The following is a 27699-nucleotide window of genomic DNA, read 5'->3' on the forward strand; positions in this document are numbered from 1 at the left end:
CTAGCATAGCATGGCATAATAAGCAAACATAGAAGCAACTCCCAAAGGTTTGATAATAAACAGGTAATAGGTACTACCTCATCTACTTCCCATCCCACAATTTAATTAGATCCTAATCATGCAATGTGTGAGGATTGATCTAATGCAATAAAACTGGGTAGTAGAAAGGTATGATCAAAGTGTTACTTGCCTTGCTGATGATCCGCGAAACCTAACGATTCGAAGTAACAGGCGGCGCACTCCGGGTATTCTATCGCAGACAAACAAACAAGCATACAATAAGTACTCATCTAATGCACAGGTAAAACTCAAATAAGAGATCTAACCAGAAGGTTCAACTTAAGAACTCCGGTTGGCAAAAAGAATCAAATCGAACGAAACAACGAAAGTCAAACGGCGAAAGAAAACAACTTCGTTCTAGTAATCTGGATCTAAGGCAAATTTTGCAGTAGCAAAATCTTGTTTAAGTTGGTTAAACGGATAGAGGGTTTCGAGACGAATCTCTAGGCGCTTGAATTGCCTAATTCTGATAAACGAGCGAAAAGTTAAACTAAAACGAAAATCGGATCAGGAATCGCGATCAGAAAAATCGCGGATTTAATCCGAGAAAAAGAAAAACGACGAACGCTCGCTAGAACGAACGAACGGACGAACGCTCTCTATTTAAATAAACCGGAAAAACCGATCTATTTAAAAAACCAAATCTAAAAAAAATCGACGAAAACCGATTTTTTATAAAAACGTTGGCACGGAAGTCGAGGCGGCGGCGAACCTCAGCGGCGGCGACGGCGTCCAGCGACGGCGGCGCAGGGCGGCGCGGCGGCGGCGAAAGCGGCGAAAGCGGCGGCTGGGGCGGCAGCTAGGCTAGGATTTCCCCGGGTGGGCTGCCCCGACTTATAAAGGCCCCCCCTCGGGCCGGAGTCCTAGTCGGACATGGCCCATAGGTCGGTTCGTTTTTTTATTTTTTATTTAATTATTCCGCTCGGAAGAAAAATAAAAAGAAATACTAAACTGACTCCAAAAATTCCGAAATAAATTTTCACGGGCTTCTAAAATCAAGCCGCACAAGGTGAACATTTATTTGGGACCTAATTGCAATTTTGAAAAATGCACATTTTTCATAAATTCAAATAAAACACCGAAAAACTCTGAAATAAAATCTTATTTGATTTTATTATTAAATCCTCAATATTTCTTCATTTTGGGAAAGTCATTTTATTCCCTCTCTAATATTTGTGTAATAGAAATAATTGATGATAAAATAAATAAAATCAAATGATCCTATTCTCAAAATTTGAGAAAACTCAAATATGAAAATGACGAAATCCCCAACTCTCTCCGTGGGTCGTTGAGTTGCGTAGAATTTCTAGGATCAACCAAAAGCAAAATAAAATATGATATGCAATGATGATCTAATGTATAACATTCCAATTTGAAAATTTGGGATGTTACAAACCTACCCCCCTTAAGATGAATCTTGCCCTCGAGATTCGGGTTGGCTAGAAAATAGGTGAGGGTGGTCTTTGAGCAAATCATCCTCTCGTTCCCAGGTGGCTTCATTCTCTGAGTGGTGGCTCCACTGAACTTTGCAAAACTTGATAACCTTGCTGTGGGTAACTCGGCTGGCAAACTCGAGGATCTTAATTGGTTTCTCCTCATAGGTCAAATCGTTATGCAACTGAATAGTTTCCAATGGCACTGTGTCTCTCAAGGGTATGTCAGCCATCTCCGCGTGACATTTCCTTAACTGAGAAACGTGGAACACATCATGAACTCCTGACAATCCTTCGGGCAATTCCAACTTGTAGGCCACTTCTCCCATACGTTCCAAAACTTGATATGGTCCTACAAATCGTGGAGCTAACTTCCCTTTAACTCCAAAACGCTTTGTTCCCCGAAGTGGAGATACTCAAAGATAAGCTCTATCTCCGACTTTGTAAACGGTCTCCTTGCATTTAGAATCTGCATAACTTTTTTGTCTGGACTAGGCTACCTTGAGCCTATCGCGAATCAACTTTGCCTTTTGTTCAGACTCTTTAATCAAGTCAGGTCCAAACAACTGGGGGTCTCCAACTTCGTCCCACGACAACGGTGTCCTGCACCTCCTTCCGTACAAAGCTTCGAAAGGGGCCATCTTTAAACTGGTTTGGTAACTGTTGTTGTATGAGAACTCTGCATATGGCAAATTATCGTCCCAACTAGATCCGTAATCTAGCGCACAAGCTCTCAGCATATCCTCCAGAATCTGATTGACTCTCTCGGTTTGTCCATCTGTCTGTAGATGAAAAGTTGTACTGAATTCTAGCCTGGTTCCCAAAGTTTCATGCAACTGCTTCCAGAACTTTGAGGTAAACTGGGTTCCTCTATCTGATACGATACTTCTTGGAACTCCATGCAAACATACGATCCTGGTCATGTATATCTTTGCCAACTTAGCACTGGTGTAAGTGGTCTTTACTGGGATGAAATGAGCTACTTTCGTCAATCGATCGACTACAACCCAAATCGAGTCATAGCCTGAACGAGTCCTGGGAAATCCCGTGATAAAATCCATGCCTAGCGTATCCCACTTCCATTTGGGTATCGGCAATGGTTGTAACAATCCTGCTGGCTTCTGATGCTCTGCCTTTACTCTCTGACATACATCACAAACTGCTACATACTCCGCAATATCCTTCTTCATTCCGGTCCACCAGAAAATATCCTTCAAATCCAAATACATCTTGGTATTTCCTGGGTGAATTGAATACGGTGAGTCGTGTGCCTCTTGCAAAATCAACTTCCTGATCTCCGGGTCAGTGGGCACATAAATGCGGTCTTCAAACCATAGGGTGTCGTGCTCATCCTCACAAAATCCTTTAGCTTTTCCTTTGCTCAGCTTCTCCTTTATAGTGGCAATCTCTTTGTCAGCTTTCTGAGCTTCTCTGATTCTATACATCAAAGTTGACAGAATCTCCAATGCTGCTACGTAGCCTCTCGGAACTATTTCCAAACATAGTTCACGGAGATTTTCTGCTAACTCCTTGGGTATTTCTCCCGTCATTAACGTATTGACATGGCTCTTACGGCTTAATGCGTCAGCTACTACATTAGCCTTTCCGGGATGATAATGCAATTTCATATCATAATCCTTGATAAGCTCCAACCATCTCCTTTGTTTGAGGTTTAACTCCTTTTGTGTGAAAATGTACTTCAAACTCTTATGATCCGTGTACACCTCACAATGATTTCCAATGAGAAAATGTCTCCATGTTTTCAAGGCATGCACTACGGCTGCTAACTCCAAATCATGCGTAGCATAATTCAACTCATGAGTCTTCAGTTGTCTTGAGGCATATGAAACAACCCTCCCTTTCTGCATAAGCACTGCTCCAAGTCCTCGACGTGAAGCGTCGCAATACACCTCATAATCTTTGGTCTGGTCTGGCAAAATCAACACTGGTGAGGTAACCAAGCGTTTCTTCAACTCCTGGAAACTAGCCTCACATTCCTCTATCCATATGAACTTGGTATCCTTCTTTAACAACTCAGTCATAGGCTTTGCAATCTTTGAGAAATTCTCAATAAATCTCCGGTAGTATCCTGCGAGTCCAAGAAAACTCTGGATCTCTCCAACTATTGTTGGGGCTTCCCACTTGGTCACGGTTTCAACTTTAGCGGGATCTACTGCTATACCTTTTCCAGATATAACATGTCCGAGGAATCCTACTTCCTTCAACCAAAACTCACATTTGCTGAACTTGGCATATAATTGATGTTCTCTGAGCTTTCCAAGTACCAAATGCAAATGCTCCTTATGCTCCTCTTCATTCTTCGAATAAACCAGGATATCATCAATGAACACTATGATGAACTTATCCAAAAGCTCCTTAAACACTTTGTTCATCATGTTCATAAAATAGGCAGGTGCGTTAGTCAGACCAAATGACATAAAGGTATACTCATACAGCCCATACCTAGTAGTAAAAGTTGTCTTGGGAATATCCTATTCTCGAATCTTAAACTGGTGGTATCCTGATCGCAGATTGATCTTGGAAAATACCTTAGCTCCTTGCAATCGATCAAACAAATCGTTGATCATTGGTAGTGGGTACTTGTTCTTGATCGTTACTTCATTAAATCCTCGATAATCGACAACCATCCTTAACGATCCATCCTTCTTCTCCACTAGAAGTACTTGCGATCCCCAAGGTGAAGAACTTGGGCGAATATATCCCTTATCCAGTAACTCCTTAATCTGCTTCTTAATTTCCACCAAATCCTTTGCTGGCATCCTATATGGTCTCTTTGATATTGGCCCTGTGCCTGGCAATAGATCAATCAAAAACTCAATATCTCTATCCGGCAGCATGCCTGTCAACTCCTCTGGAAATACATCAGGGAAATCCCTTACCACTGGTACTTCCTCTTGCACAACTCCTGTTAAGAAATTTACTTGAGTCCTCTTTGGCACATGTCGGGATACATACTTGATCTTTCTCCCTTCTGGGGTGGTAAGCAAAATTGACTTGCTAGCACACTCAATATTCCCTTCATACTTTGATAACCAATCCATGCCTAATATCACATCCAATCCTTGAGATTTCAATACTATTAGGTCTGAGGGAAAAACATAGTTACCAATCCTTAATGGTAACTGATCACACCATAGACTAGCCACATACTCTGCTCCGGGCGAGGTTACTAACATGGGTGACCTAAGGGCTTGGGTTGGTAGGTTATACTTATCCACAAATCCCCTTGAGATGTATGAATGCGATGCACCAATATCAAAAAGAACGAGTGCAGTAAATGACTTAACCAAAAACTTACCTATTACTGCATCGGGCTGAGCTTCAACCTCCTCCACGCTAACATGGTTCACCTGTCCCCTGTTGAAAGGGTTCGGCTTCTTCCCAGAACTTCCATTGCCATTTTGGCCTTCAGGACATTCATTGGCATAATGTCCGGTCTTCTGACACTTAAAACAAGTGACTTGGCTTAGGTCCTTCTTGGCTGGGGTTGATGGGTTGGTGCGATTCTGGCCGTTGCTTCCTCCATTGCCATTACCATTCTTGGTGCCATTGTGATTGTGCGAGCTACCTCCTCCATGGGTATGCTGAAAATGTCCTCTCGGTCTAGGGGTAAAACATGGCTTCTGCTGAGCTCCTGAAGTGTACTTTCCTTGTCCATACTTCCTCTTGCGGTTCTCAAAATGCTGTTGCTTCCCTTCAATCATAAGAGCACGATCTACCAACTCCTGATAGTTGTTGAAGGTGGCTACCATCAACTGCATGCTCAACTCATCATTCAGTCCTTCCAGAAACTTCTCCTTCTTAGCAGCATCCGTAGCGACGTCATCTGGGGCATAACGTGCTAACTTACTAAATTCCTCCACATACTGGCCAACTGACCGTCCTCCTTGGCGCAAGTTACGAAACTCACGCTTCTTCATGGCCATAGCTCCTGCTGAAACATGTGCAGTACGAAAAGCCTGCTGAAACTGGTCCCATGTGACAGTGTCGACTGGGAAAGTGGCGGTGAAATTCTCCCACCATGATGCTGCGGGTCCTTCTAGCTGATGTGCGACAAACTTCACCTTCTCCGCGTCTGTGCATCCTGCTGTGGTCAACTCCCTAGCTGTCTTGCGGAGCCAATCATCTGCTACTATCGGCTCGGTGCTACCGGAAAACACCGGCGGATTCATCCTAAGAAAACGGGCTAAGTGGTCAACAGGTGGTGGTGGTGGTGGGTTGTTGTTGTTGTTCCCCTGATTCTGATTCTGGACTAGCAACTGCATCAATGTGTTTTGCTGCTAGATCAACTGGGTGAGTTCCGGTGGAAAGGCAAATCGGGGGTCACGTCTCGAAGGCATCTGAGGGTTTAGAAAAGATGAGATATAAGAATAGAGGGGGTCTAAAGAGAAAACACTACCCATATGCACATGAGGCAAAAGCAAACAATTCACTTCAATCAATCAAACAAAGGCATACAATCGATCTATCTATCGCAAAAGTGCTCGGACTACTATATTTACATGGTGGACTACTACTGATGAGGTGGTCTACTAGAAATAATCTTCGGTTGCAGACTCCATGATATCTGCTCCAGCTTCATCAACATAGTCATCATCGCTACTATCTGCTTCCGAGTCGGTTCCGTCGATGATGATGTAGTCTTCCGGGCTAATCTCCTGGGGTTCTTCGTCTTCATCTACTGGCGTAGGGCCTCCCATAAATATTCCAATCTTCTTGATTAGGTCGTCATTCTTCTCCACCAATACTTCAATTTCCTCTTCATAATCTTCACGTGTAGCCTTGAGTTCTTCCTCCAGTTCCTTGATTCTAGTCTTAGCCTTCTTCAGGTCTATCATGTCGGCGCACATCTGGTTCTCCTGTCGTCGAATGTGCTGGTTTAACTCCTGGATAAAAGCTGCGATTGATCTATCCTTCCTGGTGCTGATCATCTCCCAGTGCTCATCTCGGCGCCCACAAATCTGGTAGATAGTATCCTTGAGATCCTTGCGGTTGACTTCTCCAACGCGTCCCATGGCGTTGTGAGCTGCCATGCTCTTTCCTAGACTCCAAGTTGGTGCATCTAAAGAAAATTCTATGGGCTCAGTGACTGGCATGAACGTCATTCCTGGAACTTGAACTTGAATCATCCAGCGCTTTTCTTCAGGTAAAGTGGCGTTGTAGGTTCCCGTGAAGCTTGGTACTCCTATGTTCAGGTATCTAGTGACTTCCTTCAAGTGTCTTCCAAAGGGTGTATCTTCATCCGGTTGTGTGAACTTGTTCCTTGCATCCGCCATCCTAAAGAGTAGAAAAGATGAGAGGTCAGAAGAGAAGAGAGTGAATAGTGTTCTAGGTCTCTAACTTAGTGGTCGTGTCCTACAGTCAGCATGTGCTCTGATACCATCTCTGTAGCGACCAGACCTCAAACAGTCTGATCTCTGTGCTCCGGTGTCATCCCTGGATCAGTAATGCTGACACCACACAGTACTCAGAGGATTTATAGCAGAGTAGCAATCACACACTTATTACATCAAGTGTCTCAAAAGAGAACTTATTATAATAAAAATGGCTTAAGGCCATCTAATAACGATAACATCGGAAGGCTTGGAAGATAAGTGAGTCCATCAACTCCAAAGGCATCACTGAGTATAGAACCACGACCTAAAAACTCCTTAATCGTCGTCTAAAAAGTCTGCAACATTAACGTTGCAGCCCGAAACGGGTCAGCACATGGAATATGCTGGCAATGTAACACATAGAGGGTAATGGAATGAAACAGCTATACTATATGCATATTTGGCTGGTGGAAAGCTTTATGGTTACAGTTTTGCATAAAGCCAATTTTTCCCTACTTCAAAGGAATAATTTTGTTTAACTATCATGGTAGTTGTTAAACATTGAGAATGGTTGACAGCATTCTCAATCCCAATTAAGCATCATCATTAAACATAACCCAACAAAATTAATTTAGGGTAACATGTTGAGATTCACATGAAAATCCAAGTACTAGATACTCAAGATGTCCATAACCGGGGACACGGCTAACCATGATTAGTTTATTACACTCTGCAGAGGTTTGCGCACTTTTCGCCACAAGACTCGTTCGCCTCCGTTTGGTTTCTCGCACTACATGGTGTTTAAGAAGACGGATGACCGAGACATAGTCTTTCAGAAGCGCTAGCACCTTACGATCGGGTAGACCGTACCACCTACATCCCCTACATCTGCTAGTCTACCACTGTAAGAGTTCGCACGACTTAGTCAACTATGCTAGAGCCCATAATAGCTTGTGGCTGCACACGGAAGTTTCTAGTATGAATAGTCTCATGATCCCTTTGAGCCTGGGTGGCGGTCCAAAAGAAAACAGGCACGTCCTGGAATACCCAGGTGCCTCAATCCACCCAAATGTGTGTTTAAGTTGCCACCTTCGATAAATCATTAATTAACAATCTCACATCTGTCATGGATATCACTCACCCAATCCACGTCTACTAGCATAGCATGGCATAAAAAGCAAACGTAGAAGTAACTCCCAAAGGTTTGATAATAAACAGGTAATAGGTACTACCTCATCTACTTCCCATCCCACAATTTAATTAGATCCTAATCATGCAATGTGTGAGGATTGATCTAATGCAATAAAACTGGGTAGTAGAAAGGTATGATCAAAGTGTTACTTGCCTTGCTGATGATCCACGAAACCTAACGATTCGAAGTAATAGGCGGCGCACTCCGGGTATTCTATCACAGAAAAACAAACAAGCATACAATAAGTACTCATCTAATGCAAAGGTAAAACTCAAATAAGAGATCTAACCAGGAGGTTCAACTTAAGAACTCCGGTTGGCAAAAAGAATCAAATCGAACGAAACAACGAAAGTCAAACGGCGAAAGAAAACAACTTCGTTCTAGTAATATGGATCTAAGGCAAATTTTCTAGTAGAAAAATCTTGTTTAAGTTGGTTAAACGGATAGAGGGTTTCGAGACGAATCTCTAGGCGCTTGAATCGCCTGATTCTGATAAACGAGCGAAAAGTTAAACTAAAACGAAAATCGGATCAGGAATCGCGATCAGAAAAATCGCGGATTTAATCTGAGAAAAAGAAAAACGACGAACGCTCGCTAGAACGAACGAACGGACGAACGCTCGCTAGAACGAATGAACGGACGAACGCTCGCTATTTAAATAAACCGGAAAAACCGATCTATTTAAAAAACCGAATATAAAAAAATCAACGAAAACCGATTTTTTTTATAAAAACATTGACACAGAAGTCGAGGCGGCGACGGCGGCGGCGGCGGAAGCGGCGGCTGGGGCAGCGGCTAGGCTAGGGTTTCCCCGGGTGGGCTGCCCCGGCTTATAAAGGCCCCCCCTCGGGCCGGAGTCCTAGTCGGACACGGCGCGTAGGTCGGTTCGTTTTTTTATTTTTTTTAATTATTCCGCTCGGAAGAAAAATAAAAAGAAATACTAAACGGACTCCAAAAATTCCGAAATAAATTTTCACGGGCTTCTAAAATCAAGCCGCACAAGGTGAACATTTATTTGGGACCTAATTGCAATTTTTAAAAACAAACATTTTTCCTAAATTCAAATAAAACACCGAAAAACTTCGAAATAAAATCTTATTTGATTTTATTATTAAATCCTCAATATTTATTTATTTGGGAAAGTCATTTTATTCCCTCTCTCATATTTGTGTAATAGAAATAATTGATGATAAAATAAATAAAATCAAATGATCCTATTCTCAAAATTTGAGAAAACTCAAATATGAAAATGACGAAATCCCCAACTCTCTCCGTGGGTCAGTGAGTTGCGTAGAATTTCTAGGATCAACCAAAAGCAAAATAAAATATGATATGCAATGATGATCTAATGTATAACATTCCAAATTGAAAATTTGGGATGTTACACCCGTTTGGCATCTCGGGACCTTGTTCACATCGTTCGAGGCCGTATGTGGAAACCTCGACTGGACTCCCTGCGGATGGAACCTGGATAGGCGATAAACCTGGACTAGAGACTTAAGTGTTTAGGTAGGCTGTGGCCGACACCCTCGCTGGGCTTCTACTTGAAGGTTGCCGAGTACATGTCGTGTAAACGGCGGTAAGTGGTGGAAGCGTGTATGAAGAAGTATACCCCTGCAGGGTTAACATCATCTATTTGAATAGCCGCGTCTGCGGTAAAGGACTACTTGGTTGCCTATATAGTTCATAGACAAGTTAATGGATACTACTAAAAGACTCAAGATAAGTGTGAGTGCCGAGGATGGCCCTCTCGTAGGATGACGAGAGAGGATCCCCGGTGGAGTATTGTGTTGCTGAGTAGTGGACTCGTGTGCGAAAACTATTTTACTAGTGGAGTTCCGTAGGAGAGCTTAGCCAAGAGTCAAAGCTGGCTTGCTGCAATAACCCCACCACCTTCTTGAGAATGAGCATGTATAGTAGGTTCTTTTGCAAGACTTGCTGAGTACCTATGTACTCATGTTTGCTTAATTACTATTTTCAGACGACAACACCGCCCCTTCCGATGGGTTCTACGTAGACCTTGATGTCGACGAGTGACTAGCCACCCAGGTGGTGATCCTGGCCATGGAGGGCCCTATGTAGATAGACAGGCTTCGAGAAGCCTTCTTTCTTTCTAGTGTCTGTACTCAGACTAGTTGCTTCCGCTTGTGCTTGTATGATTGTATGACTTGAGTGTCGGGTCATGTGACCCCTATCTGTATGAACATGTTATGTATGGCTCTCTGGAGCCTTTAAATAAAGTACTTGAGTTGTAGAGTTTTGTTGTGATGCCATGTTGTATGTACTCATATCGGGCATATTGTGTGTATGATTGAAATGCTTGGTATGAGTGGGATCCGACAATCTAGTTGTTTATCCTTGGTAGCCTTTCTTATGGGGAAATGTAGTCTAGTGTTCCTCGAGCCATAGTAGTCCGCTACAGCCCGGTTCACCGGAGTCCTGCTAGCCCAGCACTACTGCTCAGGACACTTGACTGGCCGGCATGTGTTTCACGTCGTTCCTATGTCTGTCCCTTCGGGGAAATGTCATGCGGTGACATCCGGAGTCCTGCGTAGCCTGCTACAGCCCGGGTTCCCCGGAGTCCTGTTAGCCCAGTGCTACAGCCCAGAATCACTCACTGATGACCGACATGCTCGATGTGATTCATGTATGCCTGTCTCCATAGGTCTGTGCCGCTTTGGGTTCACGACTATCCATGTCGGCCCGGGTTCTCTGTCATATGGATTCTAGCGACACTATCATATACGTGAGCCAGAAGGCGCAAACGGTCCCGGGCCATGGTAAGGCGACTCCCGTGGGATACCGTGCGTGAGGCCGCAAAGTGATATGAGGTGTTACCGGCTAGATCAATGTGACTTGGAATCGGGGTCCTGACAGCGTTGGCATCAGAGCCGGACTGCCTGTAGGTTCGTTGAGCCAAACTGGTCGATGTCGAGTCTAGAAATGCTTTAGTTATATGTAGGGGAATTGATTGTGGAAGGGAATGTAAGGCTCTTTTACTCCTTTACCTTATGTCCTCTGATCTGAGTCATTCTCTTCTCATTCAATGTGGGTTAAGGTCTAGGCTCTCTTCTTCTATCAGGTTCACGTGTTACTAATCCGTAGTAGCTTATAGGATTGTTGTTACAAGCCTCAGTACAGTTTCTACTATTTTTAGTATGTTGCTAATTGAATCAGAACCTTGATATGATGTTGTTGAGTGGTATTGCAAACTGTTGTGGATGTCTCAAATCTTTTTCTGAGCATTTACAGCTGTTATGCTGTCCAATTTTCCCTAGAAATTGTAATGCCTTTGCATTGTGGTTGTGCTTTCAGATGGCCAACCGTGTTCAAAACCAAGTGGTTCGCCTGACCCGGTGCCTCGATGTGCCCGGTCATACTGCTATGTTAGTCCGGGTAATGATCGAGACGGGTTACCGTTGGTATCCCGAATACACCGTCGAAGAGCAATTTCGAGACTTTAATCAAAGCCAATATTTCTGCACCGTCAGGATATTTCCTTCTTATCCTGGATCTACCGAGCCCCTTCACTGTTCCTATGGACTCAGGGTTACTGTTGAGATGGCAGTGCAGGATGCTACCTATTCCATGATGACCATCATGCGAGTCCGGACTGGCCTGCTTCGGAACACCGACATCCGTTACATGCCAGCTTCACTTCCGGGACCGCAAGGGTATCTTCATGCTATCTATGCTGACTCCACTCAGGAGGACTCATTAACTCGTACCACTGCCGAGATGCTCGAAGATAAGGACCGAGAGAATCGGGCCTTGAGGCTGGAGCTTTTCAATACCCGTGCTGATCATTGGGCCACATTGACTCGGTTTGCACAAACGGTGCAAGCTGGATGTATGGATACAAGGGATCTGTATCCTGTGAGATCTGCTCTGCCAGACATGGTAGATTGGCGTGATGTGGGAGGCATCACCCCACCCCGTGGTCCCCGCAGGCCACCATTTGTTGGTCCAAGACCTCATCCTAGCCCCTTTGGTCCACAAGCTCCTCAGGACCGTCTGTTCCCGGATGATCACGTTGAACTTCCAGCCTATGGAGGTGACTTCTATGAGGACTACTACGGAGCTGTCTGAGTTAGTAGTAGTATCACTAGTATTGTAATAGTTGTATCTCCACTGTCCTGCGTGACTTGTGGAATATGACTTTGTGTGTAATCAATTCCGGAGGTGTAGACAAATAATGTATAGGAGCTTGGAATGTCTCTGATGAGATGTAACGTCTTTCATCATAGTTGTACTGTAGCCTGGGCTTGTACTAAACTATGTATGATGTGTATGACCATTGGTATATATATGGCAATTTTATATTACCATGACCTAAGGATGAACATCTCTGCATTCCGTGTTATCCATTGCATTCTGCACTTCCTTGCTAAGTTTGAGCCATCCTTATCTAAACCGTTGTCTTGTTTTCTCCTATGATGGTCAACACCCGCAGCAACCCTGCTGCCCCGGAGCAGGGGGAAGCCAGTGCAGCTAGGGGTGAAAATCTGCCTCACCCACCTTCCCTGGCCGAAGTAATGCTGGAGGCGGAAAGAAACAAGCATGAGACTAACCGCCTGCTAGAGCGGATTGAGCAGAACACTGCACGCCATCAGCGAAATGACTTGGTGTCAATCAATGACTTTATCAAGCTGTACCCACCAAAGTTTAACCATTCCGTCGAGCCCCTCGACGCGGATGACTGGCTTCACAGCATCACCCACAAGCTACGTTCTGCCAACGTAGCCGAAGCCGACAAGGTTACTTATGCTGCCTATCACCTTGAAGGCCCTGCTAGCCTTTGGTGGGAAAACTTCGAAGCTATGCGCCCGGTTGGCCAAATTACTACATGGGCTGAATTCAGTGAAGCTTTCCGTGAGCATCACATTCCGGAAGGTCTCATGGATCGTAAGAGGGAGGAGTTCTATAATTTCACCCAAGGAAGACTGACTGTGGATGCATATAGTCGTGAATTTGGGAATCTGGCACGTTATGCTCCCGAAGAGGTATCTACCGACGCTAAGAAGTAGGCAAGGTTCTGCAAGGGACTCAGCCCTGAGCTTCGCCGCGATCTTCGTCTGCACAAGTGCACCTCCTTTCAGAAGTTGGTCAATAAAGCCATCAGTGCTGAGACGGGCCAGACTAATTATGACGCTTCACGCAAGCACTCATGAGATTTTGGCTCTTCATCCGGCTCTGGAGCTCAGAAGCGCCGGGTGTGGATTCCAAGCATGGCACTGCCACCCAGGTTTATTCCGAGGCCAGCCTTTGAGGCGCCTCGGCCCAACCAGCAGTTTGCATCGCCCATGCCCTATGGTGGCCCCGCTGCTAACGCTGCTCCCCGTTCTAGTGTGGTGACGTGTTTCAAGTGTGGAGAGCTGGGTCACTATAGCCGAGAGTGTCCCCAGAACAACAACCCCAATCAAACTAGAAAGTCCGTTGGTCGTGGTAAGCCAGCGGGAAAGACATTCTACGCCAAGCCGGTCACTACTAAACGTGGCCATGTCAACTATGTTTCAGCCGAGGAGGCTCATGAGGATCCTAACGTCGTCCTTGGTACGCTCCTTGTTAATTGACATCCGGCATCTGTTCTTTTCGATACTGGAGCATCTCATTCATTCATATCCGAGAACTATGCTCGATTGCATAACACGACATTCTGTGACATGCCCTCTACCATGGAAATTCAAACCCCTGGCTCTAGATGCCAAACTTCTAGAGTAAGCCATGGGAACGAAATTCTTGTCGATAGACTTGTCTTCCTTGCATCCTTAATAGCATTCAAGTCCTCGGACATAAACATCATTTTGGGTATGGACTGGATGTCAGCTCATTATGCTAAGATTGATTGTGCCACTAGAACCGTTCAACTTACTCACCCATCGGGCAAGACAGTCAATGTCTTAAGTCGGGTGGCCAAGCGCCAGCTTTACTCCCTAAATGCCAACCCCCTTCCAGACCTTGAGGATGTTTCGGTAGTCCGAGACTTTCCGGATGTCTTTCTAGAAGAACTGCCAGGTGTTCCACCTAACAGGGATGTCGAGTTTGTGATAGACCTTGTTCCAGGAACCGTTCCAATTTCTAGAAGACCCTACAAGATGGCACCCTTAGAACTAGCCGAGCTTAAGAACCAACTCGATGAGTCCTTGAAAAAGGGTTTCATCCGTCCTAGTTCCTCTCCTTGGGCTTGCCCCGTCCTCTTCGTCAAGAAGAAGGATGGAACAGATCGAATGGTTGTAGATTACCGACCTGTCAACTTGGTCACCATCAAGAACAAGTATCCGCTTCGCAGGATCAACGATCTATATGATCAGCTCGCTGGATCCTCAGTCTTTTCCAAGATGGATTTGAGGTTGGGCTACCATCAAATCAAAATCAGAAACGGGGGTATTCCCAAAACGGCCGTTGTTACTCGTTATGGCCAATACGAATATACCGTTATGTCCTTCGGTTTAACTAATGCCCCAGCCACCTTCTCTCGGTTAATGAACTCGGTCTTCATGGAGTACTTGGATAAATTCGTCATAGTATACCTCAATGACATACTCATCTACTCCGAGAATGAAGAAGAACATGCCGAACATCTAAGGCTGGTATTGATGAAACTTCGAGAGCATCGCCTTTATGCCAAATTCTCCAAGTGTGAATTTTGGTTGCCAGAAGTGACCTATCTAGGCCATGTAATCTCTGGTAAGGGTATTGGTGTCAACCCCGAGCGAGTTCAAGCCGTCCTTGATTGGACTCCACCTGAGACGGTCAAGCATGTTCGGAGCTTCCTTGGTTTAGCGAGCTATTGCCGCCGCTTCGTCGAGAATTTCTCCAAAGTTGCTAAACCTCTAACTGAACTCCTCAAGAAAGATAATAAGTTTGAGTGGACCCCACAGTGCGAGTTCTACTTTCAGGAACTGAAAAGACGCCTGACATCTGCCCCAGTACTGGTACAACCAGATTTCTCCAAGGACTTTATTATCTATTGCGACGCCTCGCGACAAGGACTAGGTTGCATACTCATGCAGGATCGTCAGGTAATTGCCTATGCTTCACGGCAATTACACCCACATGAGGAGAACTATCCCACACATGATTTGGAGCTTGCAGCTGTAGTCCATGCACTCAAAACATGGCGACATTACCTCCTTGGTAATCATTGCGAGATCTTCACCGATCACCAAAGTTTGAAATATATCTTCACCCAACCAGATTTGAATCTCAGGCAAAGACGTTGGGTCGAGTTGATCTCGGATTACGACTTAGGAATAACTTACACCCCGGGCAATGCCAATGTCATGGCTGATGCGCTAAGTCGTAAATCCTATTGTAACAACCTGATGTTACAACAAAGTCAACCACTTCTCCATGAGGAATTTCGTAAGCTTAATCTTCACATTGTTCCTCGAGGATTCCTGTCCACCCTGGTGGCGAAACCTACCCTTACGGATCAGATCATCAGGGCACAGAAGGTAGATCCGGGAATCTCCCGTATTAAGAGAAACATTAAGAAAGGAGTCGCGAATTGTTTCTCCGTTGATGATCAAGGTGTTACTTTGGAAACTACTTAGTGGTTCCCAAGGCACGAAACCTGAGGCGGCTGATCCTTAAGGAAGCTCATGAATCCCCTCTCACCATTCATCCCGGCAGTACTAAAATGTATCAAGACCTACGCCAGAGGTTTTGGTGGACTAGGATGAAGAGAGAAATCGCTCAATACATTGCTAATTGCGACATTTGTCGTCGTGTTAAAGCAGAGCATCAACGGCCTGCTGGCACCCTTCAACCTTTGGCTATTCCCGAGTGGAAATGGGATAAAATTAGTATGCATTTCAACACTGGGTTTCCGAGGACCAAGAGAGGGAATAATGCCATCTTCGTCATGATCGACCGTCTTTCCAAGGTAGCCCATTTCCTACGTGTTCGTGAGAGTGTCACCGCTGGCCAGCTAGCTGACTTGTACATCTCCCGAATAGTGTCTCTTCATGGTGTTCCATTGGAAATTAACTCAGACCGTGGGAGTCTCTTCACCTCTCGATTTTGGGAATGTTTCCAAAATGCTATGGGAACTCGTCTCTCTTTTAGCACCGCCTTCCATCCTCAATCAAGTGGTCAAGTAGAACGAGTCAATCAAATTCTGGAAGATATGATCCAAGCCTCTATCATCTCGTTCGGAATGGGTTGGGAGAAATGCCTTCCATTCGCGGAGTTTGCTTACAACAATAGTTATCAAGCTAGCTTGGGCAAGGCTCCTTTCGAAGTTCTCTATGGAAGAAAATGTCGAACGCCTCTTAACTGGTCAGAAACCGGGGAAAGACAACTCTTTGGCCCAGATATGATTTAGGAAGCAGAAGAGCAGGTTCGCGTTATTCGTGAGAAATTGAAAACAGCCCAATCTCGTCAAAAGAGCCAATATGATCGTAGACATAAACTCATGACTTATGAAGTCGGCGAGAAGGCTTACCTTCGGGTTACTCCGTTAAAGGGAACCCATCGTTTCGGTATCAAAGGCAAATTGGCTCCTCGTTACATCGGACCCTTTCGCATTCTTGACAAACGAGGAGAAGTTGCCTACCAATTGGATCTACCTTCGCATCTTTCCAGAGTTCACGATGTCTTCCACGTTTCTCAACTCAGGCGTTGCTTCACGGATCCTATCCGTGGAGTGGACCACGAAACGCTTGATCTACAAGATAGCCTCTCATATCGGGAATATCCCGTTCGTATCCTTGATCAAGCCGAGCGTACCACTCGACGTCATAATATCAAGTTTCTCAAGGTTCAATGGTCACACCATTCCGAGAAAGAAGCCACTTGGGAAAGGGAGGATCGTCTTCGACTCGAGTACCCCACCTTCTTTCCGGAGGATCCTAAATCTCGGGACGAGATTCTTTTGAGTGGGGGTGAGTTGTCACACCCTAGTTAGTTCAAGCATTAGAGTGTGCATCATGTTTAAATTCCTTTTAAATTTGAAACGGGGATGACAGAACCCCCAGCACCCCCTGGAACAACTAGGGTTTACTAAAAACTTTTCCAATGAACCTGAAATGCCCTTCTAAAAAGCCCACCCTTTTTGTTTTGGGTTAAAACCTTTGACAAAAATGGTGCACATTTTTCTAGGACATCAAAGGTCATTGGATTAATCCTTACGGTTTTTGCTTTTGGGCATTTAAATGCTATAAAATATTCTAAATGCTCAAATAATCATAAACTAAAATGTTTGCTGTTGGATATATTCTAAGCAGTGGCCATGATTAATTTTATGATTTATGGTAATGCCCTGGTATTTTTAATCAAGCCCTGAAGTTACAGAAATAATAAATAAATAAGAAAAACAGAAAAAAAGGAGAGAGAGAGAAACTTACCAGGCGCAGCCCACCAGCCCACCTGGCTCGGCCCAGTCGACTGGCTCTTGCTAGTCGTCCTCCTCCTCTCGCCAGGAGGACGAGGAGCGCGTGGCCAGCACCCGCGGCCACACGCCGGCCACCTCCTGCTTCCGCCGACGCCCTGGAGGCGTCTACGAGTGCCACGCCGACCCCCACATCTCCCTCTCTTTCTTCCCACTCACCCCGTGGCCTCTCCCCCTCTCTGGCTCTCTCCCCATCTTCCTGCCGACGCAGCCGCTGTCATCTTGCCGCCGTAGCCGCAGCCACCGTCGTCCCCGTGTCACCCCACCGTGCCCACGAGCTCTGCAACATCTCCCTCGGCCTCCTCGACGAGCCACGAGGCCTCAGACGCGCTGCAATGCCGCCACCGCTGCCGTTCCCCTCGTCAGTCACCAGAGATCGTCTTCGACCTTTTGCCGCCTCCCAAGCTTCCCCGAGCCTGCTTCAACGCCCGCTGCACTCACCGTGAGCTTCTCTCTCTCCTCCCCCTAGTCACGTCGCTCGAGATGCCCTCTAACCCCGTTGGCCATCATGGCCAAGAGCTCGGCTTCGCCGGCCATGTCGCTGCCGTGGCCACATGCGCGTAAGCTCGATTCCGAGCGCGTCACCACACTCAACACGTTCCCAGGAGCCTAATGCACCACTCCCCGCGCCTCGCCGTGCCCCGTAGCTTCGGGTTCGTCCTCGCCCGAACTCTGGCGACCGCCAAGGTCGTCGCCGGCGTCGTTCCCGGCCTCCCCGAGCTCCACTTTCTCCACCAAACGAAGTGGCTCACTCCCCGCGTCACGTAGCTGCTCTCCGCCGTCGATTTGGTCGCCGGAGACGCAAACCCGAGCCCCTCCGCCGCGTCAAGCCGCCTGCGAGTTGACCCTGTTTGACCCCCGTGTGGGCCCAGGTAGACCCCCCTGAGTCTATGACAGGTGGGGCCGGTCTGCTAATCAGTTTAAGATTAGTTTTAACTAATTTTAATTAGTTTAGTCACTGACATGTGGGCCCAGGCCCCACTGACAGTCAATTAGCACTAACATAATTCTGTTAATTAGTTGTGACACTGACAGACAGGGCCCACCAGTCAGGTTTGACCTGACCGACCCAGTTGACCTACTGACGTCACATCTATGTCATGCTGACGCATTAATTCAATTACTGGATTTATTCTTTAATAGGAAATTCCAGAAAATAGCCAAAACTTCTAAAAAGCATAGAAAATCAACCATAGCTCCAAATGCAAAGATTTATATATGAAAAATGATCAGAAAAATTCAATCTATCCATCTGTAATGGTTTCATGCATGACAAAACAAGTTAACCTTGCTGTTTAAGCAGAATAAGGTAATGCACTAATAAGGCCATGTTTAATGAGCTAACATTTGAATCTTTGATTCAAATGAGTTCATCCCCTTCTGTTTTAGCTTGCATTAGGCCAAGACACTTTCATCTTGCCATGTCATAGCATGCATCATATTGTTGCATATTGCCATGTGTTGATTATGTTCGGTGTGTCTTTCGTGGTAGGTTCTGCCTCCGAGGATAACCCCGAGTATCCGTCTGAAGGGCAGTACCCTACTACCTCTACAACAGGCAAGCAACCCATTGATCATTCTGATACAAACCCATGTTCTCGCTTCTGCTCTTGTTTACTGCATTAAGACAACGCGATTCAAACTGCTGTGTGCTACGGTAGTTGAACCCTTATCCTCTGCATGACCTGTCATTGCCACAGTAACTAGATGAAACCCACTAGCATGTGTAGGAGTTGATTGAGCCATGTATGTGATTCCTACCTTGCTATGCCTGCTATGCTTAGAGTTGTGTCAGGTCTGGTTCATCTGGGTGATGGGCTAGAGTGAAATGTTTATGTCGGTAATGTGAGGGATGTGTTGAACATGTTTTGGTAAAGGTATCGATGAGAGGCCATGTAGGAGTACATGGTGGGTTGTTTCATTGAGACCGTCCATAAGAACTGAGATCTGTATGTGTGATTTAAGATGCAGTTACTACCGTACATTGGGACCGAAACCAATGGACCCTCTCGGCTTCTTAATCACCCAAGTACTCTGTCCAGGAGTTGCAAATAGTTTCTGGTGTTTGTAGGTTATGTGTTGGCGGCCGTGCGTAGCACTGACCCTAGGGGTGGGCTATGTTGCGGTAGATACACAGTGGCCGGGTATGCCGGGCGCCCGTTTGGCGTCTCGGGACCCTGTTCACATCGTTCGGGGACGTATGTGGAAACCTCGACCGGACTCCCTGCGGATGGAACCTGGATAGGCGATAAACCTGGACTAGAGACTTAAGTGTTTAGGTAGGCCGTGGCCGACACCCTCGCTGGGCTTCCGCTTGAAGGTTGCCGAGTACAAGTCGTGTAAACGGCAGTAAGTGGTGGAAGCGTGTATGAAGAAGTATACCCCTGCAGGGTTAACATCATCTATTCGAATAGCCTCGTTCGTGGTAAAGGACTACTTGATTGCCTATACAGTTCATAGACAAGTTAATGGATACTACTAAAAGACTCAAGATAAGTGTGAGTACCGAGGATGGCCCTCTCGTAGGATGACGAGAGAGGATCCCCGGTGGAGTATTGTGTTGGTGAGTAGTGGACTCGTGTGAAAACTATTTTACTAGTGGAGTTCCGTAGGATAGCTTAGCCAAGAGTCAAAGATGGCTTGCTGCAATAACCCCACCACCTTCTTGAGAATGAGCATGTATAGTAGGTTCTGTTGCAAGACTTGCTGAGTACCTTTGTACTCATGTTTGCTTAATTACTGTTTTCAGATGACAGCACCGCCCCTTCCGATGGGTTCTACGTAGACCTTGATGTCGATGAGTGACTAGCCACCCAGGTGGTGATCCTGGCCATGGAGGGCCCTATGTAGATAGACAGGCTTCGAGAAGCCTTCTTTGTTTCTAGTGTCTGTACTCAGACTAGGTGCTTCCGCTTGTGCTTGTATGATTGTATGACTTGAGTGTCGGGTCATGTGACCCCTATCTGTATGAACATGTTATGTATGGCTCTCTAGAGACTTTAAATAAAGTACTTGAGTTGTAGAGTTGTGTTGTGATGCCATGTGGTATGTACTCATATCGGGCATATTGTGTGTATGATTGAAATGCGTGGTATGAGTGGGATCCGACAATCTAGTTTTTTATCCTTGGCAGCCTTTCTTATGGGGAAATGTAGTCTAGTGTTCCTTGAGCCATAGTAGTCCGCTACAGCCCGGTTCACCGGAGTCCTGCTAGCCCAGCACTACTGCTCAGGACACTTGACTGGCCGGCATGTGTTTCACGTCGTTCCTATGTCTGTCCCTTCGGGGAAATGTCACGCGGTGACATCCGGAGTCCTGCCTAGCCTGCTACAGCCCGGGTTCCCCGGAGTCCTGTTAGCCCAGTGCTACAGCCCGGAATCACTCGCTGATGCCCGACATGTATGCCTGTCTCCATAGGTCTCTGCCGCTTTGGGTTCACGACTAGCCATGTCAGCCCGGGTTCTCTGTCATATGGATGCTAGTGACACTATCATATACGTGAGCCAAAAGGCGCAAACGGTCCTGGGCCATGGTGAGGCCGCAAAGTGATATGAGGTGTTATCGGCTAGATCGATGTGACCTGAAATCGGGGTCCTGACAGCGGAGATCCGGCGTAGTTCTCCGGCGCCGTTCTTGGGCAGGAGAAAGAGAGACGGCGTGGCAAAAAAGAGTTGAATGGGTATGGGGGAGTTGGAACTCCCCCTGCCTGCTCTTAACCCCCACGCGCTCGCGACTGCGCGGTAGTACCGCGTGTCATCGCGGTAGTACTGCCCGGCCAGAAGTACCGCTCATCCGGTGGTATTAAAAAATTACTGCCGTGCTAGGTGCGGTAGTACCATGCGCAGCTCCTGCGGTAGTACCGTGGCAAGCCGCGGTAGTAAAGTGGCCCCAAGAAAATACAAGTTTCAAAAACAGAGAAGAAAGGGCCTTTGCAGTGCAACCTTCAAGCGAACGTACACACCAAAGAGCTAACACATGAGGCAACTCAAACACAAGCTTGGCACGAAGAAGGGAGGACAAAAGACAACAAGCATCAACCGCGAGACACAACCTCTCCAAGGAGACGGCGGTGGCCGGAGCCACCTATGTTTGAGTCAATTGGTATGGCACCGCGAAGAATTATCCTTGGGCCCATGACCAAAACTCGTCTTTGAAGCACAAGTACCATCACAAATGGCTAATGTGAAAGAGTTGATTAATTTATGCATAATGGGGCGAGGGAGATTTCATCGAGAGAAAAACACTCCCCCTATGTCCAGGCCTAAACCTAAACAAGATAACAAGTTGAGTATGGTGGTGTGTGCAAGGGTTCAAGCAACATTGCTCAAATCAATGATATTTAGCTCATGCCTTAACTCGCGAAATCTTGCTTCATCCAAAGGCTTCGTGAAGATATCTGCAAGGTTATCTTGAGTGTTAACATAGTTGAGCTCGATCTCCCCTCGCCTAATATGATCCTGGATTAAGTGATACCGAATCTCAATATGCTTCGTCTTGAAGTGTTGCCCTGGGTTGAGAGAAATCTTGATGGCACTTTCATTGTCACACCAAAGAGGCACTTTGTCACAAATGACACCATAATCCTTTAAAGTTTGCCTCATCCATAGAAGTTGTGCGCAACAACTACCGGCGGCCACATACTCCGCTTCGATGGACGAGAGAGACACACAACTGTCGGATCACGGGTTCCAGCAAAACCCTTAAGGTTCAAACACTGGGGTGCGCGCAAAGATCTCCCCCCTACCGATCCACGTCCTAACTCAGCTAAGATCTTACGAACTAACTCGACGAACTTGCAACACAAAGGACATAAGATTTATACTTGTTCGGGTAACCGTTGTGGTGTAATATCCTAGTCCAGTGTGGTGGTGTCGAATTGCCTCTTGGGCTGAGGATGAAAAGTATAGGGGGAAGAACAGCCTCCCGAGGAGAGGTGTTCTTGTGCTTGGTGGATGTGATTCTAGGGATGAGCTAGTTCTCGTCTAAGATGAGGTTGCCCCTAGTCTCAGATGAGGTTGCCCTAGCTACGGTGGTGGCTAGTTCTATTTATAGAGGCACTGGTCCTCTCCCCAAATATTGAGCGGGAAGGGATCCAACAACGGCCAATTTGAAAGGGGACAACTAGTACAGCTTATCCTGACAAAAGTGGTCTTCGCCTGCAAAAGGCTCTGGTGGTGACGCCGCCTTGGGCTCCATGGTGACCTCCGTCTTGCCGTCCTACTGGTCTTGGTCTCGTTGCACCGATATGGAAACCTTTGCTTGATGCCTCGGTACTCCACGCTTGCGCTTGCCCCCTTAGCACCAAAGAGGAAACAAGGATGCTGCGCGCGCTGGCGCCCGCCTGGTCTCGATCGTCATGGCTCACGTCACGAGAACCTCGCGAGGTTTGTCGTGCCTTGCTCTCTCCGCCCCTTGTGAGCCTGCCTGGCGAGGCCACTCCTAAGGAGGTCTTGTGATAGAGGTGAAGGTGTCCCGATGTTTCGATGAGATAGATATCGTTTTCTGTGGGAGTCGACTTTGACGATCCGACTTCGAACGTGCGAAGACGTCACGCCTTAGCAATCGCTAAACCAACTTCCGAGGGTTATTGACCACGCTGGAGCACGATCAACCTGACCACGAGGGTCTATTTCCTGCGAGCAAACAAAGAACAAGCAAGAAACTGAGATAGAAATCTGAATATAGTGAATAAAAGAGGAAAGCTTTATTGATCAAGGTGGGGTTCTGTGACGCCTTTGCCGGGTCGTTGAACACAAACGAAGTATGCGAAGTTGCAGCTATGGCGAACTTTAATCTAAACAAAAACCAAAGTCTAAACGACGCCCTTAGGGCTGTATATATTGAGGAAGAGGGGGAATTTTGTGGCCCTTGGAGGAGGGGTCTGAAACCAACCTTCACTCTTGTTTCCCCACACATACGGACTCTAAAAACAGCCTATACTTAAGTATCTCGAAAATACATGGGCCTGGCCAAATAATAAGGTGACGCAGCACCTAGAATAGCCTCTGGACAAAATATATGAAGTGGCATCTTGTATATTTCGTCCAAAGCTTCATGCACTCCTTATGGTGGCTTCAAAGTCCTGAAATCATCACTGGCAACTCCGTTCTTGATCCCCTTGCGCATGCCATCATCTCCATGCTTGAACTTGCTCCAAGGTTCATCTTTCTTGTCCAAGCTAGGCCCTTCATTTGTAAGCAAAACAAATGTATCCAGTTTAGGCAGCATCAAATCCTCATGAACATTAGAATCGTTACTAAGAAACGAAAGTACCTGATAATTCAATTGGCGTGCGTGAACTCTAGTAATTGGTCCAGTATGTATAGCAGCAGTGGCTGTGGGTGTAACAATGGTATTGATGTCCTCATCATCTTGCACCGTCCGCCTCGCGAGCCTTGGCCCCTCGCGAAGGTCTCGAATGCCTTGTTGATGAAGATGGGCCGTACAGGCCTGATAGCAAGGCCACACCGTGGGCCGCAGGCAGGCAAGTCTGGGGACTCCCGTTTCCAGAACGCCGACAGTAGCCCCCGGGCCCAAGGCGCGCTCGTGCTTGGATTCGAGGTGAAGCCAAAGGTCAAGTGCGGAGCGCTGTGGGCCCCAATAGCATGCGGCCTTCGTCGACGCGTGGCGGTTGATTGGACGTGGGCGTCTCCGCTTCCCCACGATGCCTCGGCAACTGCCCAACTTGACAAGTCCCTGCGAGGAATTAAGAGATGAACCTCGTCGGGGCATGTAAAGCGTATGTAATGCCTTTTTTCAATGTAGCCCTTATTATGAAGATTTGTGCGCACATATCCTGTCGAGGCTCAGCCTCCCCTTTCCAATCCCGCGGCAGCTTGGTGCTCTATGCTGACAGGTCCCGGTCCCCAGGCAGGCTGCAGCCGTCACTGGTATGCCAGGTCGCGTGCCGTGGTCAAGGACAGGAGGTGAGCGGCCCGAGGTCCAGTAAGAGCTCCTGAGGCGTGATGCTAAAGAGGTCCCCTTTAGCGCGCAAGCAACTGTCTTAGGATGGGAAAGGAAGAAAACATCGCCGCAACAGGGCAGCGAAGGGAGTGAGCGAGGGTATCGCGCCGTAGCGACTGGTGGATCCAGAGCGAGAACTTATCTTGGCTGTCAGGGGTCGGCTCCTCGTGCCGTGCCAAACTCATACGTCAGCCACCATAGTGTAGCTTGGTCAGGCCCGTGCGGGCCTCCCCCTCCCCTCCATGTTCTTCTTGGTGCTCTGCGTCCTCAGGTCCCGGCCCTCGAGCGAGCTCAGCCGCTGTTGGTGTGCCAGGTCGCATGCCATGGTCAAGGCCAGGGGGTGAAGGCTGGAGAGCCAGTAAGAGCTCCTAAGGCATGATGCTCAAGAGCCCCCCTTTTAACGTGCAAGCGAATCGCATGAGAGAAGAGGGAGAGTCTGCGGTACCGCCTGCTTTGGCCCTCCGGAGGTTCCTACAAGTTAGCACGAGGAAGGGCACCGGTCGCCGTGGTGATTGCTGATTCGCTTCTGGTGCGTGAGAGGGGACTCGCTACTGCGGAGAGCCCCCGGGGCATGTACAACCCTGCCCTGACACGTGGCTTGCAGGACAGGGCTAGACGAGGTGTGTCTGGCACTCGTGAGCCATCGCGGAACTCACGAGGCCCTACCTCAGGGCGGGTTGCGCCTGGTCTTGGTTCTTGTTCGCTGTCTTGGTCCTGCGAGGTGGTTAGACAACGCAAAGGGTCCTGAAGAAAAACGGCCGGCGCGCGGCTCCCATGGTGGGTGGCGATCGAGCAGGTAATAATCACAAGTAGATTAAGCATGGAAGCAGTAGGCTTAAGCAAATGCAGGGAAGATGCATGCCACTGGGTCAGGCCCGAGCGGGTTGGGGATGATGCAGCCCAAGGGGTGCCCCCGACTAGGTAAGCTAAAGACATGAAAAGGGATACATGCCGCAGGGACGGACCCACACGGCCTGGGAATGATGCAACCCTGGGGGCGCTCCTAGCTGAATGAACTTGGAAAATGTCACCTCGTTGTGTTGATGAAGGAGAGTTGCGGCAGCTGAAGGTATGCGGCGAAGGGGCTACTCCTCATGAGAAACCGAGGCCCTGAGCCTCGGGAGGCTCTGCGGGTCTAGGGTGTTCCTTGAGGACCGTCTTCATCTCTGTCAGCACAGCGTGGTGGCTGGCCTCCTGAGCCGCCAGGATGCTCCGTAGGTTGCGCTGATAGGCAGTCGCCACGCTCGGTAGGCCAACAGGCATGCGAACGTAGCTGTGAGGTGGGCCCTCGCAGCGTCCCACGCGCGAAGGCCAAAAGAGCTCTTGAGAGGCGGACCGGTTGAGCCCTAGGACGTCGATGCAGACGCGCAGCCCGGCATCCTCACCTGGATGGGGAGCTACGCCTGGTGAACGGCGGTCGCCGCACATGGCCCTTGCGTCTTGCAGTTCCTGAGTGGTCTTGGTGATGAACTCCTGAACGGTGGGCACTCCTTGCCCTGTGTTCTTCTGAGGTAAACGTGCCGCGAAGCACGCCTCCAAGTGGTGCCCAAGCACCTCCCTCGTGATGTTGGCAAAGTCTGAGGCCCTTCAGAAGAGAGCCCCCGAGCCCTGCCCGAGAGGGGCGCTAGGCGCGCTTTCCTATGTGATGGAGGGAGGCGCCCCAGGCGCGGGCGCCGATCCTGACAAGGCGCCGCTTGCCTGAGGCCCTACGTGGCGCAACTGCTTCTTCTTCTTGGGGGTGGCCTCAGGAGGGTGCTCGCCCTGGCTATCGGGGTCGTCGATTGCTGCAGCTTGGAAGGCACGCTGGAGGGAGCACACCGTGTCTCTTTCCTCGCACAGGACTGTGATGACTCCGCCGCTTCCCGGCATCTTGAGGACATTGTAGCCGTGATGGGTCACCGCCATGAACTTGGCCAGGGCTGGATACCCGAGGATGGCGTTGTATGGCAGGTAGATGTAGGCGATGTCGAAGTCGATGAGTTCGGTGCGGTAGTTGTTGCGTTCCCCGAAGGTTCGATGCGATAGCCCCTGATCTTTAAATGCTCGCAACTTTTTAACCGTTGGTCCAAATTCAGTAAAACCAGTGCCAAAATCTTCATCTTGTGCACCTCTTTCCTGTTAATCAACTTGAACATGGTTTTGACAAATTAAAATTTGGTTGCAAGAAGATTTGATTTTGAACTTCTTTTGACTGCAGATTGAGTTTCGTAGCTCCGATTCGATTGATTCTTTTTGCAAATCGAAGCTCTTCTCTTGAACTTTCAATTTGGATCTTTTCTTTTGAGTTTTACCCTTGTATCTATTGCTTGAGTGCTTATGTATGTTATTGTTTCTTTGCGATAGAGTATCCGGAGTGCGAAGCGTGCTACTACGAGTCACTAGGGTTTTCAGATCGTCAGGAAGGCAAGTAACACTTTGATCATATCCCTTATTACCCATTTTTTATGCATTAGTTTCAACCCTCAAACATTGCATGAGTAGGATCTTCTTAACATGTGGGTATTGGGAAGTAGTTGATAAGGTAGAATCTATTGCCCTTTATTCAAACCCTGGGAGTTTCTTCTATGATATGCTTATACTTCTATGCGATGCTCGTAGAGGTGGTTTGGTTGAGTGTATCCATGACAGACATGAGAGTTGTTAAAATAATGGTTAACTTAAGGTGGCTAATTTAATACACATCTGGGTGGATTGGTTGAGGCACCCTGGAGCACCCAGTGGTTCTCTGGGCACCTAGAGCAATCCAGCGCTGTCTTGGGATATCCCGGAGTACCCGTGTGATCATGCTATGGTTCGCCACCCAGGCTCAAAGGGATCATAAGATTATTCATGCTAGAAACTTCCGTGTGCATCCACAAGCCAATATGGGCTCTGGCATAGTTGAGTAAGTTGTGGGAATCCTTTTCATGATGGGCTAGCAGATGTAAAGGATTGTAGGTGTACCGGCCTATCTATCGGTTAAGGGGACCTCTTCGGAAATACCGTGTCTCGATCATCCGTTTCTCAAACACCATGCACTGCGAGAAATACAACGGAGGAGATCGAGTCTTGTGGGGAAAAGTGTGCAACCCTCTGTAGAGTGTACAAACTAATCATGGTTAGCCGTGTCCCCGGTTATGGACAATCTTGAGAATCTGGTTCTTGAATTATTGGTTTGATCTCATCACTCTTAATTAATTGTGTTGGGATATTAATTACTTTTAATTGGGATTGAGTTGGAGGAACCTTCTCAATTTTTTATCAATCAACTTGATAGTTAAATAAAATTTATTCCTTTGCAGTAGGGAAAAATTGGCTTTACGCAAACATGATAACCATAGA

This window comes from Triticum urartu, chromosome 3A (assembly GCF_056163025.1).
Source record: "Triticum urartu cultivar PI428250 chromosome 3A, HENAU_Tu73, whole genome shotgun sequence".
Lineage (NCBI taxonomy): Eukaryota > Viridiplantae > Streptophyta > Magnoliopsida > Poales > Poaceae > Triticum > Triticum urartu.